Consider the following 12,716-nt stretch of genomic DNA (forward strand, 5'->3'; position numbering starts at 1 on the left):
ATTCTTTCCATTGTCTAGACACATGCCCCATTCCCCACCCCACTAACAAGGAGTCATATAGTACAATGGCTTGCCTTTGGAAATTAAACATATCAGCTTTTCACCAATATTTATTAAACCCCTACTATCCATAGAATGCTTTTGGATTTTTAGTGTGGCTAGCCTGTACTTAGAAGTTTTGTAGCATTATAAGGGGAACACATTAGACTATAACAGAAGGGACCCTGGGGTTAAATTTGGGATCCACGGCATCCACATCCACATTACTGCCTGATACCCAGTTGCTTCTTCCGCGTGGTGGGGAAAATAGAGCCCTTCTCCCAGACTTATTGCTAAGATGATAAGAGAGATTTTGTATGACGGTGCTCAGCTCTCTGGCTGGCATACAGATCGTGACCCAAAACCCCAAGAACGAATGTTAAAAGGGAACATGTATTTTGGAAAGCTGCATCTCAGCACCAGTGTGGCAATTACAGATTCAGGTGTAAATGAAGCATTTTGTTGAGCTCTTTGACTGCCTTTTGAACTTCAATACTGTCTCTAAACTTCTCAGTATGGCTGCTGGTGTACATGTTAACATTATCAATAGAGGATCAAACTATTGATCCTCTATTGGATGTATGGATATTTTCCATACATCTTGAAGACTTCTGTATGATACATACAAAGCAAAATGTGTTTCTCTTCTTAGCTTTACATGTTTCTTTGTGCATCCCTTCTGTTTTTCTCCCCTTTACCTCTGCTCAATTTCAGTGACTTCTCCAGTTGCATTTCCATCCCTTCCAAGCTTGCATACTATCTGGTAAGTTTGTGCTTGCTACAACTTCCTCTCTTGGCTTGGTTTCAAGTTCACCCTCCTCTGCCTTCAATTTCCTTCCCTAACTGCTCCTGAAAAATACTCCATTATGGTTTTAGGAGGAAGTAATATTGTACCAAGGCTTTGGAAAAGAATTACAACATAAAAAGTGGGGAAAGGAAAGAGACCAGAAGAAGGGGCAGAGGACAAAGGTGATGAGGGGGCCCATTCTCTAGTTATAAAACCAAAGTTTATGTGCACAGCTAACTGCTAAAGAAGTGAGTGGTGCTGCTTTGGGCTTGCAATTTTCTCCCTTAATTTATTTTGAACTTTTTTCTGTATAAAGGATTTGGCTCTGTGGTACAGTGGAGTCAGACTGGCCTGGGTTCAATCCTTCTTAGCTTTTTGACTTTAGGTGAGTTCACTCCTTTGTTCTCCAGTTTCCTCCTTATAAATGAGGAGATGATAATACTTTAAACAGTTGTTCAAAAGATTAAATGAGATACCCATTAAATGAGATACTGAGATACATCCATACGTTTGCTCATTTTCCTCTTTCAAGCAATTGCTCTTCTTGCCTATTCTGTACTTAAATAACAAACTACACTGAATATGTAAGTGTGGGGCATGGTGGCTTTTTAACTATAAACACTATTTCTCTGTCCATATATCCATCTAACTTCTTTCAAGTCAAGTATTTTAGAGGTATCGGAGTTCCTCTCTTAGATGATCTGATCTGAAATCAATTGCATAGGTTCAGAACTTTCTTTCTGAAGTCCAGATAGTATATGCAAATTAAACATTTTTTAAATGGAGATATTCTCAACATGCTAGGTACATAATAAGTACTAAAAAAATTGTGTTTGGAGAAAGGAGTGGAAAAAAATGAATGGATACCAGTGGGTAAGCATAACTAACTCAATCACCCAATGTAGATACAGGGTATTTTTGCTTTACTTCCATTACTATTCTTAATTGTGCCTATACCACTTGTCAATTCTTTCCCTGTATAAGTATTCTGACCACCTCTGATTCTGACACGAATACCAATTACAGAGAGACTGGACACCCCTTTATCCATATCCATGTCCACAGCCCCTCTCAAATATCCTAGATCTATTCTTTCCTTGGATAAAATGTGTTTTGTGGGATGAGAAATTATCACACAATACTGATTAAGGCTTCCAACCTTTTTAAAAAGCCATTTTGTAGGAACCACTAAGTACAGATCTTTACACAAACCTGATTTTACACAAACCCTGTTGTTTTTGTACCCAGAGCTTATCACTGTGGGAGATGGTCACAGGACAACAGCATGGCACCACCTCTGTACCACAATGAAGGGACTCAGACTGTAGGTCAGTGTTGCCCTTAGCTATCTCTGCTTCCCTCAGTCAAGCCTCACCATCTTTCTGAGCCTTAACTTTCCCAAAGGGATATTAGAATTTTACATATCAGTGTTCAAAACATATGATCGTGTACACAAGTTTTTCCATGTTTGTTTGGGAAGAGTCTTAACAAACTCATGATTTTTAAACTTGTTATTATACTGTATACATCATGTTTAAAACCAGGGGAAGTCATGTTAAATGACTCCTTCAATATCATACAATCTAAGACATATACTTTACATGTCAGGTTATGTTATAAAATTAATGTATATTCTTTAAGTAATCTCCATGCCCAGTGTGGGGCTAAAAGCCAAAAACCCCAAGATCAAGAGTCGCATGCTCTACCAACTGACCAGCTCAGTTGTCCCAAAATTAATATTTCTGTAACATCAGTTATGCTATTCAGCAATTGGAAGTTATTGAGACATGTTTTACATTCACTAAATTATTTACTCATATATGCAAGTACAACACGCTGTGTCTCAGGAGGTTATGATGAAATGGCAGAATGTGAATCAGAATGCCTTAACAGAGCCTTCTTGCTCTCTAGTGAATTCTATCACTTTAGTAAAGATATATCACTTGTAAAGTGTGTATGTGTGTGCATTTATGTTGCTTGAAATACTGAAAACATACTCAAGTCTTCCGTATTTGTAACAGGATCTATTTAAACCATTTAAGATTAAAAACAGCTAAAGAATATATAGCCTTGCAAGTGTCAGAGGCTTGGATGCCACCTTCTCTAATTAAAAAGTCATTTGCTTGCATCAGAGCTGCCAATTATCATCACAATTCATGATATTTCTAGGAAATACACCTAACAGAAATAACAGCTGTACTCCAGCTTCCCTAGTATTGATCTTAGTGACAGTATGTTTCTTAACAAGTTTTTTTACTTGCCTCGGAATAGACATTTCAAAATGTGGATATAAATTAGTTTCTCCAATTAAGATAAAGATCAAGGAAAAGCATTCTGGGAACTCAAATGGCTTGCTACTGGAAAATTAATTTTATTCATTTCATGGTCATGAGATTTTCAACTGAATTATATTTTTTATCAATATCAAAATATCAATATCAAAATCACTTGAAGTGTCTGTATCATAGTATAGTACAGTCATTTTTCATCGTGACCTTCCCATCACTAAACAAGGGAGTCTGGAAGGATTGAATTTCAAAGTGTGCCCCTTTATCCAGGTAACATTATACAAACAAGAGAGCTCTACCGTAACATTTTAAGCCAAACTAAGAGAAGGAGAAGAGTGATTCTTTCTCCATGCTTTTTATATATTTCAGAGAGGAGGGGATCCTAAGTATAGAGGTCAAGGAGCTTTGGGAATTTTAGAAACTCTCTCCATTCCTCATCTCCATCTAAGGTCTACATTTCAGCCAGAACCTTCTGTCTAACACACACATCTGGTTGTGTCACTCTCTTGTTTCAGCAATGGTTCTTCAGTAATTTCCATCCCATACAGATGTACACTCCCATTGTATTCAAATCCATACTCTTTAGTATAGTGCATTCGTTCCCTCGGGTGGCCATAATAAAGTAGCACAAACTGGAGTGGCTGTCTCACTATCCTGGAGGTTAGTAGCCCCAAATCAAAGTCTTGGCAGGACCATACTGTCCCCCAAAGCTTTTAGAAAAGGATTCTTCCTTGACTCTTCCAGCTCCAGGAACAGCTCCAAGCAAGTTCCTGGCTTGTGGTAGAATAGCTCCAAATTCTGCTTTCATCTTCATGTGACCAGACTCTGTGTGTTTCTCCTTAGCCTTCCCTCTGTGCATGGATGTGTCCAAGTTCTCTCTTCTTTTAAGGACACTGGTCATATAGGATTAAGAGCTCATCCTACTCCAGTTTTCAACTGCAGCAACCCCATTTCCAAATAAGGTCACATTTCAAAGTACCGGAGGTTAGGATTACAACATAGAGTTTGCGGGGGAAGACACAATTCGACCCATAACACATGCCCTCCAAACCATTCATAGTCTGGCTTTAAATCATCTGGCAGCCCTATCACCTGCCTTTCTCTTTGTTTACCATACACACTTGCTGTAAGAAATTACTCCCACTTCCCAATCACAACAAATTCTCTCATACCTCTGATAACTATCATATATTCTTCTCATTGCTAGAATGTTCTTTTCCCTTGTCTGCCCAGCAAATTCCCATTGGCTCACTCTTACCTCAAGCACTGCTTTCTTAGTGAATTATTTCCCTACTTCTTCAGACAAATAAGCAATTTCTATTTTTTTCCACACATTGCAACCTGGATTGATACAGACTATGTTACATTGGGTTCTCATTGTGTCTAGATCTGCCTGTCTTCTCACTAAACTGTAAAGTCTTGGAGGGGAGTACCCATGCTTTTCCATCTCTGGACTCCTGGCAGAATGCCAGGCCCACAGGAGATATTCAATAAATACTTACTAAACAAATAAGATAGGTTGGGCTGTCCACCACATCTTAGAGCACAAGAATGATGAGAGAAGCCCAGAAGCAACATTTTATGCCTGAGGGAGGTTCAAATCCCACTCAATTTTCTCTCTACCTAATAGGGGGATTATGCCAAGTCCTCCTCACCAGTGCAAGAGTCAGTCATAGGAAACACACGCCTTGACATGTATTAAGGGTTTCCAAGCTGGTAACCAGAGCTGCAGTGACTTAAAGACCAGCAGCAGATGTCTACAGTTTCTAGAGTGGTGCCTTCTCGAAGTAGTGCTGTGTAATTTTTGTTCACCTACTGACTTCCAGAAGAGCTGACCTTTGCTGGCTGTTACAAAGAAGTTGGCTTTGCATGAACCATATGACATCCTTATCAACTGCACTAAGAACTAGAAACAAAATGCACATTTCCCCCGTAAATATTTATCTTGTAAATAAGTTTCTTTTCTCTTTTAAAGGAGAAGTGTTAGTTTTCAAAAGAACCATCTTTACAGGATGAGTTGATAAGTTTAAATCAAGTTCTAATGTTCAGAGAATTATAGGGCCAGGATTTTAGTAGAGATGGGACCAGTACAATTTCTTTCAATAGCTTGTAAGGAGGTATTTCATTTCAATAAATGTTTTGCAGGAAAGCTCACGGGCTCAGTAAGGAGTCCTAGAATCAGGGGCTGACTTGGTAGAAGAGGAAATTCAAATAATCAGTTTCCCATATGCATAAAATCAGGATAAGTACTTCATAGGAAAGCTGTTAGGGTAAAATAATTTATGTTAAAAGGTGCTCAAGCCTTGGAAAAGAACGTTATAGAAATCAATAATAGATCATTATCAGCATTAGGAAGTATGTTGACATATCTTATGCATTTCTCCATGAAGGAGAAAGCATTTTATGAAGTGGTCTGTAGTCTGTATGTTTCGAAATTTTTGCAAGATCTTTTAATGATAATGTTTAATTAAACATTTATTCTGCCTGCCATAACCCCTTTGGTTTTGAGGGGTATGAATTGACATTTTAATCCTGATACTTGTCAGTCCAAGGAGATGGCAAAAGTGCACAAAGCTATAGAGTTTAGTGTGTTTGTCCATTCAACAAATGCTTCCTAAGCCTCTCTGTGTGCCAGGCTCTATGCTAGTGGCAGCAGTAGGCCTGGCCTCTGCCTCCTGGGTAACTAAAACAAACAAACAAATTGAATGGTGTCCAAACACAATGAGAAGACCAACATGACCAGGTCAGAGAAAAGAGGAGAGTGACCTAGATAGGCAAAGGCCAGAGATGTTCAGGGGAACACTCCCATATTTCGTCATGGGGAAAAGCATGGAATTTGTTTGAAGTACATTTGCAAATCCACAGTTAAATGCTTATCCCCAAATATAAGTGAAAGTAGAACTGAATTCCCCTGTCGAAATTTCCCCTGGTCGGTGGCAGAGGATAAAGAGAATATTCAAATATCATTAGAGCATGTGACAGTGAAAGAACATCAAGTTCAACTAGCAAGGACATCATGCGCGGACTTTGGAAATCAGAGGCTGAACAGATTACTAAGAGGTTGGGTCACACTGTGACCACATCCCAGAATGAGGGTGGGGCTTGAATCCCTAGGGAGTTTATGTTTTTCTACTTTTCCATTCGAAGGAGAAAGAGTGAAACTAGCATTTGTTAAGAACTTCTTTGTATGAGGAATTTTATAGATGTTTTCTGACTTAAACTCAACTCTCAAGAAGAAATATTTTCCCCTTTTACCAAGGAGGAAACTGAAACTTGGAAAGGTCAAAGGTTCGGCCCCAGTTATATAGCTTGTCTGAATTCTGACCTATATCAGTCCTCCAAAGCACACTTGTTCTCATCACACCCCAGGGCCTCCAAGGATGGGTGGCATGCGGAAAAGCAGACCCCAAGGCAGGCTTGTTCAACAGAGGACTAGTCACCAAAATTCATAACTGCTGTAGGGGCCACATTGGGTGGCCTGGAAATCCTATGCCCTGGAAAAGAAACAGGGAATCCAATAGTCTCTCCAACTAGCTATTAGTTTTTTAGTTAGTTAGTTTTCTTGGGCTGCTGGGCGCAGATATTAACTTGGTTATTTGTTTCAATGTACTACAGATCAACAAAGAAAACCAGACTTTCATTTCTCAAAAGTATAGCTGAAAAAGTTATGGAAAATTTTCTTGTTAGAAAGGAAAATAGAATTGAGTTGTGAGTAACATACTTGTAAAGTCCTGTAAATGATCAAGTAATTTTTCTCTTCCCAGAAATGACAAATACAGATGCTTTAAAATTAGAATGCAGGGGGCTTTCTGAAGAGCTGTGCCACACTGTGGCTTCACACTCTATGTGGAAACCTTACTTGGTGTGTTTTGGGTCAGGGAGGATAATGTGTATTTTTTTTTACAATGTACCTGATCTGCGAAGAGGCTCTTCCATTACTCTTTTTGTTAAAAGGAAAAGAAGAAATTCCATCCAAACAAACATAAACATGTATATACACATTCATACCACATATAGACATAAACAAATTGTATACATACATATATACATATATATACATATGCATGTGATGTGTGTATATGTATATATATGACCCTATAAAATTTGGTTTTGCTATGATAAACATTTTTACTTTAAAAACACCCACCACTGGGACACCTAGGTGGCTCAGTCAGCTGGGTGGGCACCTGCTTTCAGCTTGGGTCATGATCCCGGAGCCCTGGGATCAAGTCCCAAATTGCGCTCCCTGCTCAGCAGGGAGTCTGCTTCTCCCTCTGCCTGCTGCTCTTTCACTCTTTCCCTCTCTCTCTGAAGAATAAGTAAATAAAATCTTAAAAAAATAAAATAAAAACATCCACCACCATCATAGTCTATTTATTTCTTTTGTAATTAAACTAATATGTAATTAAAGTATGTCTAATTGCATATTAGTTTAATCATAATTAAACTAATTATGCTGTAGCCAGAGTTGAGAGAATGGAGATCCCATAAAGGATTCTGATTATTTAAATAGATCATGGTATACAATTACTGTCTCCTATAGCTTTGTAGTTTTAGTGCAGTTTCAAATGATAAGGTCTGAAAAACAGTCTGATCACTCTTCAGTCTGCTGTAAATTTTTCTGATGAGTGAAGGTAGAAAGGAAATAGAAATGATTTTGTTCTTCCAGTTTAAGAATAGCTTTTCTGAGGAAAGGAACTCATACGTATCTCTTCAGCATTATTTTATTAATTGCATTTTTCCTTAATAGGTAAAGACAGGAAATCACGGTCTATTGATCAGAACAGTCTCCCTTCCTCTTGTGCTTCTGGGGAAAGAAGTATGAATTAAGCAGGGGATTTTAAGAGTACATGTGAAGTACTTTTTACATGTGCTCAGATCAAAGTTAATTAGAAAGCATTTCTGTGCAAAGTTAGTTCAATTTGTTTGGTCAGTATTGTACTATGGACAGAATTTCCTTTCAGCCTAATGAAATATGATCAGGTAACACTGAATTATTTTCTTAGTTGAAAAAGTACTTTGAAGACTTTCAATGAAATGTAATTTTTTGTTGTTTTCTTATATTCTCTATAAAGAATTAAAAGGCAAACTATTTCACAAGATTGTGCGCATGAAAAGCCTCTGAAAATGTCTGGAGAACACAAATACTTAAATGTGAGAATGGACTTGCCCTGGAAAAGCTTTGTGTTCATGGCTTGGCTTTTTCCTACCATATCATGCCAATAGCCATGTCCGATGTCAAGCTTAAAAATTATAAGGTTGGAGTAGAAGTGACAAGGATCAGTTTTGTTTATTTATTTTTTTGTTATTAGATGTATATTCCCTATGATGAGTTGCTTACCAAAACAAGATAAAGAGACACAAATATTTTAAAGGACAGAATGAGAGTCAGAGGTGATACAAATGTGAAGAAACAGAGTTGGCAAAGCTAGTGTTTAAATATAGTATATCATCTGCATACATTTACCAAAAATATGAAGACCCACATCAACAAAAACACTTGGTTAAAGGAGGTAAGGAGAGATGCTGGCTCGTGTTAGGGATGATGGAAGGTGCAGGAAGGATTGGAGCCAGTGGCAGTCGCAGAACCTGCAGGAAAGCATCCGTCAGTTCAATGAGTCATCAGCTTGCATCGAAGACCTCTTGAGAGCTCCAGCATTCGTAACCTGCAGGGAAGCTAATCCCTCTCCCCCACAGCCCTCCCAGGACACGGGGCAATTATTATCAGCCAAACCTGAATGGCCTCTGAGAATAGAACTCCAGAAACTGCCATTTGGGGGTCTTCTGCTGGAAAGGCTTCTTTGCTGCCTGATGACCTAATAAACCCACCCATTAACAGAGCTACTAGTGAGGATTTTCATACCATGCTCTTAGTGATGTACCAATAGCCAAAGACAGCTAGACATTTGAAGAAAGCCTCATAGGTGAAGACCGAGATCAAAGCAAACAGAAAAAAGAAAGCAGAGAAAAACAAAGACAATGAAAGGGACAAAAGGAAAAGAAAATTAATGATAATAACCACAGAAAGAGAACATATTCCATTATGTATTTAGTTCTTAATGTCTAGTGCATACCAGACACTTTCGTACTAATTTTATAATAATATCTCAATCATCATAGTATTCCCTTTGAGGTATGCACTACCACCATGTTCATTTTATAGTCCAAGTAACTTGTCAAGGGCATCCTATTAAATGGCAGAGCCAGGATTTGAACTCAGGTAGTCTACTGAGTTCACAAGTGCACCCTCTTACCCCGTACATTTTACTGCCTTACCAAGAATTAAGAACAGAATGTTTTTCAAGACCCACTTCCTTTAGTTTTAATAATATACTCTTATTCAAATAAACCCCTGAAAGAAAATCCCAAAATAGGACCTCAGAAATAACTATCTATCTATGCCGCATCTCCTCCCCTGAGTGAATTATTATACCAAATGCTATGTTCCTTACTCTTTCCTTTTTAAAACCGTGTATATGTGCTTTTTGTTTTTGTTTTTTAAAGAACATCATGCTACATGTAATTCTTTTGGGAATGGTTCTTTTCACTTAATATATTTTTAAGATTATCCATATCATTGAATGACAGATGACATCATTAATTTTTACTGCTTTGTTAAAAAATAAAAAGAACAGAATGTTATGAAAAGAGAATGATCAGAACATTTACAAAATAAAATATTATGTATTATGTAAAATATTATGTATAAAATATTATCTTTATTACATCATTAGTAGAAAAAGTAATGGAATTTCCTAGAATGTTAAAAAAAAAAAGAACAAAAAAGAAAAAAATGGAAAACAGAGAAGTATCAAAGAATGATAGTTATCAATCCAGGATGTCTAAAATTGGATTAACTATAGATTTCCACAAAGAGAGAACAGAGAAAAAGAGGTGAATAGTTTATCAATAAAACACAGACCAGAAAGTTGTGTGTTTCCATTTTGAAAGGGCCACTGAATGAACATTAGGAAATGTAAAAATAACCCCTATCAAGACACATCATATGCGATTTTAGGACATACCAAGGATAAAGGGGAAACACAGAGAGAGACAGAGAGTTCATATACAGTAAACCAGGAATCACAATGGCATTAGACATCTCAATAACAACTCTAGAAGTCAGAGGACAGCGGAGAGACCATCTAAACCCTAAGGAAAAATGAGGCTAGAATTCTATTTCCAGTCAAAATAGCATTCACATGTGAAGGATCTACAAGGACCTAGAACACTTCCATTTGGGAAAGTGTGCTTCTGCAAATGAGAAAATAGACAACATTGATGATGTGAGATTCCGGCCATCGAGTATCCAAGTCAAGAGAGGACTGAGAAGTTCCATTTCAGCCTCAGCCCCCTATACTTAGAAAATAACCAGACCACGTTGGAACAGAGGAAAAAATAAACCTGAAACGCTTGAGTATTTGAAATTACAAGTATGATGGCTGTATTTAAATATTCAAAACTAATCAGGTGAGGGGTGCCTGGGCGCCTCAGTCAGTTAAGCATCCAAGCTGTGATTTCAGGTCAGGTCACGATCTCATGGGTGTGAGATAGAACCCCATGTCAGGCTCTGTGCTGGACATGGAGCATACTTAAGATTCTCTCTCCCTCTCATTCTTCCCGGCTCCCCACTGCCCCTGCACAGGTGCTCACTCTCTCTTTCTTTCTCCAAAAGACAAACTAACTAATCAGCTGATAAATTTGTTGGGACATTTATATGGGATATTTTAACAATAATACATAGGGAACCAACCACAAAAAAGGAAAGTAATCATAAGCTCTAAAAATGAACAGAAAGAGGAAGCATAAAGCACTAAACACAATTTGACTTAGCCACAGGCAATATTTACAAAATAATAATGACTAATGATTTAACTAAATAATTATAAGGGAGTTGAAGAGTGAAAAGAGTGCAAAATCCTCAAGGATAAAAACAGGAATCAATAGGTAACATCTCATACATAAATCAAGAAAGTATAGGCCTATCATTGAAAAAATTGAATCTAAACAATGAGAAAAATGGTTTTAATAGTGCAGGGAGTCAGGAAAATAATTACTAGGAAGTCTGGGAGTAGAAAGGAAAGCTTTTTTTTTATATATATTTTAGGGTAAGCATTTTAATTTTTACAAAACTTAAGATAATGTTAAGATATTTTGAAAGGAAAAGTATTGTAGAAATATGAAAATTATGACCATAATTGGGATGTGACTTTGGAGCAAGCAAAAACAGGTGAGATTAAGAGTGAAAAATTAAGAGAATAATAAAGTTTTGGAACATAAATTTGGGAACTATAGCTCCAGATCAAGGAAGAAATAGAATGTGTTCATGATAGTAACTTCACAGGTAGTATCAGTTTATAGATGAATAGTTTATCAAAAGCCATCCTCAGGGCACTTCGGAACCTAGGGAATTTCATAAAGTGTGGACAAGTCTAATTTGTGCTCCTACGCTGATTTTTATAAGCATGAAATTATTATTAAAGATAGCATCGAGGGGCTCTTAATTCTTCTTAGAGTCACAACAAGGTAGTTTGGGTTGGAGAAGGAAAATGAGGTGGTATCAGGCGTTCCTGTGGTGCTGACTCTTAAAGAGGGTTCTAGATGGGTTGCACACTTACTGATTTCAAATTCTTTCATACATACAATCATTGAAACACTGTGTCCAACCAGTAGCTCAGCAATACCCTCCTCCCAGTCTCTACTATTTGGAACCTAGCCCCCAAACAAATCATTTCCATTTTAGAGCAGGTCTTTAAATATGCCAAAGCGTAACTATGATAGAGAATGATGGTTGCGAGTGAAGGCTTTGGATTGAATCCTGACTTTATCACTTCCTAGCTATGCAAACTGGACACAAAACCTAACTTCACCTGGAAGTTGAGGACGGTAACATTAGACCAGCTCACGGAGATTTTGTGAGGGTTACATGGGAAGTATGGGTAAAGCATTAAGCATAATGCTAAGCATATAATAAGCACTCAAAGTTGATTCTTGTTATTATCATTAACTTTAAGAATAATATTGCTTCATGAGTATTGTAACTTTGAACCATAAATAGATGAAATTTTATTTTATTATTTATGGCAACCACTTAGAAATATATTAACAAATTATATATATATATATATATATATTTACAAATTATTGAATAATCTGAATAAATTGCACTTATTTTGAACTTAGCTCTCCTAATTATTTTTGTTACTTTGGAACTGGTATACCTCATTTTTTGTTTACTAAGTCTTCCCTTACATTGTTTTCCACATCTTGCCACGCTTTATAGACATGATCTTAGAAGTACTTTGTTTCTTTCAAGACAGTTTCTTCCTGTATGATTCTTTAGGTTCCCCATTTATTTTAGACCGTTGGTCCTTCTTATTTATTTCAATTCTCTATTTCTTCTACAATTGAGATAAGGAGATAAGGTTCTCAATTATCTTGTGGGAAATTTAAAATATGCAATAGTATCACAAAGCACCAGACTCTGTCTCTCTAGAGGCTTCCCAAGATATCTAGCACCTGCCAACACCCCCCCCCACACACATACACACATCTCAGAAGGATAATATTTTGAGGATACCAAGAATGGATCCCTTTTTGGG

The sequence above is a fragment of the Lontra canadensis genome, unplaced genomic scaffold (genome assembly GCF_010015895.1).
Source record: "Lontra canadensis isolate GAN:19392208 unplaced genomic scaffold, GSC_riverotter_1.0 scaffold62, whole genome shotgun sequence".
In the NCBI taxonomy this organism is placed as follows: Eukaryota; Metazoa; Chordata; class Mammalia; order Carnivora; family Mustelidae; genus Lontra; species Lontra canadensis.